Genomic DNA, 5,533 nt, shown 5'->3' on the forward strand with positions numbered 1-5,533 from the left:
ATGTAAAACGAGTGTTTTATTTCGAAAGTAGTAAGGGCTTTCCTACAAAATTGGTGCCAGAAAAGGGATATAGCCCCGCGTGTTAAGTGGCGCGATAATTAAATTAAAAAGAATAGAACATTTCCTTGTGTATGTGAATGTGTACATTGGCTTGCACGCAAAGTGAGCAGCGGACATTGCCGAAAATATATTTCTTTCGTGCGGTTGCAAATAAACTAAAAGCTAAGTCGCAAAACTAAAAACTAAGTTGGCAAAAACTAAATCCTAAAACTCAAGATAATATATGAATATAATCGGCGGAATCGGGTAAAATACAAATCAATTAAAACAACTTAATATTGTGCAAGGTGTACTTTTGCCAAACCGCTACAACGGTCCTAACGGCGAGCTTTAAGGCAAAAAGGCCACAAATATAACGGCGCTAGCAACATCGTTAGTAGTGGCAGAGGCTCGGCAGTTGCAGCGAGAACTACTACGCAGGCGTAAAGCAACGAGACCATCAAGTCAGCAGCAGCGAAACGCAAAACAGCGCAACGGATAAGCGAGCGGCGCAACGGCGACGTAGCAGCATAACGCAGCAGAGGACGACAACGGAAGCATTCCACCACAACGGCGCCAGGGTAGAGGACAACGGTTTGACAACGTATAGCAAGCTAAGTGTTATTGTTCTTGTAATTTCTTTTTACTTGTACGTATGTATATTACTGTTTAGTAATTTTGTTGTTCATAAGAACGGTTGCGTGTACACATGTATACAGGCATATGCCTAGCGGTCCAGTGTAGTTAAATTGCACACAGTCGTGGCGAATAAAACTACGATAGCATAAAAATTTTAATACAGTACACTGGTGGTCATAAAAAAAGTACCAAATATAATTATATAATTTTAAAGCGTTTGATATTGCAACATTTGTTTTGTAATTTGTGAGCAGTTTAATTTGTAATTGAAGATTAAATATACTCCATATTTCAACTTTCCACATATTTTACAATAATAACATTTACCCATAATTCTGAGATTTTAACATTAAGCGAATTTGTAAGACCATGGACCGAGAACAGATTTTAGCGTTGACAGTAGACGGACTTAAGGAAAACCTGGAAAGACTAGGGTTAATGACCAGTGGACGTAAAGCTACGCTACAGGACAGGTTGATGGAACACTTCGGCCTGAATGTTAGCGAAGATGAAGATGCGGAATTCGACGACGCGGGTAGCAGGCGCAGCGAACGTGGTTCGACCACCGAACGCTCAATATTCACACTTCGTGATATTGAAGATTCGTTGACTCCATTCAGCGGATCAGGTCAGCCCAGCCTCGAACAGTGGTTGCAAGACTCCGAGGAAAATGCCTTAGCCGTACAGTGGGGCTGCTAAAATGTTTGTTCGTAGCCAGGCAGGCATCAGTAGTTGGGCATCGCTCAAGTCAGCGTTGAAGAAAGAATTCGGAACGGCAACGTCGGCAGTCGAGGTACATCGCGCATTGAGGAATCGCCGTAAACGTCCAAATGAAGATTTACGCGAGTACCTGTACAGTCTGATGGAGATCGGCAGGTCTGCAAACCTAGATGACATCAGCCTAATAGAATACTTCATCGACGGTATACCGGACTCAAAATCGAATAAAATTAACCTGTACCAGGCGAAGTCCATCAGCGGTTTTAAAGAACAAATCCAGATCTACGAAAGAATTACTGCAGGGAAGAGTCAACAGTCGGCGGCGAACCAAGGTCAACTAACGTCATCAAACAAAGTTGTACCGAGTTCCAGTTCGGTGAGGAGGAGATGTTTTAAATGTGGCGATACTTCTCATTTCGCCAAGGACTGCCCACGAAACCCCATTAAGTGCTATGGTTGCGGAGGAGAAGGCCATCGAGTGGCCGAATGCAGGAAGAGTAATCCACCCAAGCAAGACAAAGCCAGTATGCATGCAGTGACGAAAAGGGGGCATCGGAGTAGCTTGATCTTCAAGGACATAACCTTCAACACACCCAACATGATGGCGCAAACAATTTCAGCGCTGATTGACACCGGCTCCGATCTGTGCTTAATGCGATACGATACTTTACTTATGTTGAGGTTGGACGTAGAGTTAGGTAAAGATAAGCGGCGATTAGTGGGCATAGGTAATAGCGAGCTAGTGACGATGGGTAGTTTCACCACGCACCTGGTCATAGATAGCATACCGTTGGATATTATGTTCCATGTAATTAATGAATGCGACTTAAGCTATGCAGTGGTCATAGGTAACGATGTACTGAAACAGGTTGACCTAGTAGTGACTGAATACGGTGCGGATTTCCAGGAAAAGCGGACTAAGGAAGGGAAGCAGGCGGATGAAGCGGTTGCGGGGACACGGGAATCCAACAAGAGACCCTCGCTTGTCGATGTAGCTGCGAACACACTTGTATCCGACGAATCACGTATACACAACGAGCAGATGGTAGGAGCTGTTGAGGCGGGTGCTGATAATAGCACGACGGCGGCCCTTGAACGGCGTAGGCACAACGAGGTGTCGATGGGTGCGGTGAAGAAGCACAGTGCGAGCGCTACCGAGCGCGGAGTTGTAGATGCCATTGGTACGGGCAAGCACCAGACGGGCGTCATTAAACGCGGCAGTACAACGGAGCCAACCTACAAAGAGATGGGCTTACGAAGATTTGCAGTCGGCAAAGAGGACGATAAAGCTATCGAGCTTGAAGTCGATTATAATCGAATCGCTGAGCTGGTTGGAGAACTGGGAGAATTGTGTCTGCTGGCCAGCGAGGAAGAATCACCACGCGTCGACTTGTCCCATCTGAATAGAATGCAAGCAAGCGAAATAAGCCAGATGATCGAGACGTACAGTCCTGTGAGAAACGCTGATTCGCCGGTAGAAATGAAGATAGTTATGAAGGATGAGATTCCAGTCTACGAAAGACCAAGGCGAATGTCGTATGCAGACAAATGTTTGGTAGATGAACAGGTAGCGCTATGGCTAGAGGAAGGGGTCATTAAACCCAGTACTTCCGAGTACGCATCACCAGTCGTGCTTGTTCCTAAGAAGAATGGCGAGAAAAGACTTTGCTGCGACTACAGACGATTGAACGAGAAGATCGTGAGGGATAACTTCCCGATGCCGGTGATGGACGATGTCATCGACCGTTTGCAAGGAGCCAAGGTGTTTACAACACTCGATCTAAGCAATGGATTCTTCCATGTGCCTGTAAATGCCGAATCGCGGAAATATACGTCTTTCGTTACCTGGAGCGGACAATACGAGTTCTTGTATGTGCCCTTTGGCATATGCAATTCACCAGCTGTCTTTACGAAGTATATCTTCGCAGTGTTGAGAGACGTGATCAGGGTCGGAATAGTCGTGGCCTACATAGACGACTTGATAATTCCCGCTAAGGACGAGTCCGAAGGCATCCAACGGCTACAGGTGGTGCTGAAGACGGCTGCTGCGAATGGGTTGCAGATAAAGTGGAGTAAGTGCCAGCTCCTGCTGAAAAGGGTAGAGTTCCTGGGATATGTCGTCGAGAACGGTTCGATAAAACCATCGGACGATAAGACGAATGCCATTAAGCAGTTCCCTTTACCACGTGACCGGAAGGCAATGCAACGATTCCTTGGACTTACCTCGTACTTTAGGAGATTTGTTGAGGGCTATGCAGGTATCGCCAAGCCATTGTCGGACATGTTGCGGCAAGATGTGAGATACGAGCTGAAAGACGAGCAGTTAGCAGCGTTCCAACAACTAAAATCCGCCTTGGTGCATGCACCAGTTCTGATGCTGTATGACCCAAAAGCAGTGACTGAGGTACACACGGACGCTTCCAAGTATGGATACGGCGCGGTGATGCTGCAGAAGAACTACGAGGATCAGGAGTTCCACCCGGTTCAGTTTATGAGCCGGAAGACAAAGCCGGCCGAGGAAAATTACCACTCGTATGAGTTGGAAGTCCTAGCCATCGTAGAAGCTCTAAAGAAATGGCGCGTGTATCTGTTGGGTATAAAATTCAAAATTATAACCGACTGCAACGCGTTTACCAAGACGATAAAAAAACGCGATGTGCCTGTCAGAGTGTCCCGCTGGGCGATGTACTTACAAGATTTCGACTATGAAATCGAGCACCGAAAGAGCACCAAGATGAGACATGTGGACGCTTTGAGTAGGGTCTCGTGCCTGTTAATGGAAGACTCGCTGATCCATCGCCTGAAGCAAGCTCAGGAAGGAGACGATTGGGTAAGAGCTGTGCGGAAAATCGTCGAACGAGAGGAGTACGAGGATTTCTTCATGAAGCATGGAATACTGCACAAGGATCCCGTCAAGGAGCTGATCGTCGTCCCATCACTTATGGAGGAAGAGATTGTAAGAGCGGCACATCGCCAAGGACACTTTTCAAGTAAGAAGACGCAGGACGCTGTGGAGAAGTCGTTCTTTATCCCGCAGCTGAAGTCCAAAGCCGAACATGTAGTCAGAAGCTGCATAGAGTGCATAACCAACGAGAGCAAGGCAGGTAAACGTGAAGGGTTCCTGAACCCCATAAACAAGGAAGATCGTCCCTTAAGTACATTCGACCTCGATCACGTTGGTCCAATGGAGACGACTAAAAAGGCGTACAACTACATACTGACGGTTGTGGACGCATTTTCAAAATTTGTCTGGCTATATCCGACGAAGAACACAGGAGCAGAGGCGGTGGTGGACAGGCTTAGGCGGCAAGCCGCGGTATTTGGCAACCCGAGGCGCATCATCACCGATAGAGGTGCAGCCTTCACATCGGCCTTCTTCAAGGAGTATTGCGAGAGCGAAACCATTCAGCACCTTCTCATCGCTACCGGTGTTCCACGAGGAAATGGCCAGGTCGAGCGGGTACATAAGGTTGTTGTCCCGATGTTATCGAAGCTTTGCTGTGAAAGCCCCAGTAGTTGGTACCGGCACGTGGATCGCGTACAGCAAATAATCAACAACACTCCGCCACGAAGTACGCGAGTAACGCCGTTCAAAATACTAACTGGGCTAGAGATGCAGATACCCGGTGCACCAGACTTGCAAGCCATTTTAGACGACGCTGCGATAGAGGAAGTCGACTCCGAACGTGAAAGAAGCGGCCATCAAGCGCAAGAGAACATAGCTAGGATTCAAGAAGAGAACCGCAGGACCTTCAACTCGCGTCGTAAGGCAGAGGTCGAGTATAACGTCAATGAATTGGTGGCGATTAAGCGCACGCAATATGGTCCTGGTTTGAAGCTTAAACCAAAATACCTCGGACCCTACAAAGTATTGCGTAAACTAGAGCACGGCAGATACGAAGTCTCGAAGGTTGGATACCACGAGGGGCCTGGGCGAACTACCACAGTTGCAGAATTCATGAAAAGGTGGGACCCTTCATTAGGGTCGAATGACAGCGCAGGATGGCCGAATGTGGGAATCAACGCACGGACTACTCGCAGCGGGAATGAGTACAGACTCACTGACGCACTAACGTACGGCCGTACTTAAAAACGCAACCCTGACCTACGACAATACTCCACACTGCCAAACGAA

The 5,533-nt window shown here is 47.4% G+C and overlaps 1 protein-coding gene across 1 annotated transcript in view; it reads left to right on the plus strand.

The window, feature by feature from the left end:
* LOC118735198 (PITH domain-containing protein GA19395-like) overlaps positions 1 to 5,533 on the plus strand; it is a 35,499-nt gene that overhangs the window by 28,834 nt on the left and 1,132 nt on the right. The window lies entirely within an intron of this gene.

The sequence above is a fragment of the Rhagoletis pomonella genome, unplaced genomic scaffold (assembly GCF_013731165.1).
Source record: "Rhagoletis pomonella isolate Grant_MI unplaced genomic scaffold, Rhpom_1.0 Rhpom_scaffold_00003, whole genome shotgun sequence".
In the NCBI taxonomy this organism is placed as follows: Eukaryota; Metazoa; Arthropoda; class Insecta; order Diptera; family Tephritidae; genus Rhagoletis; species Rhagoletis pomonella.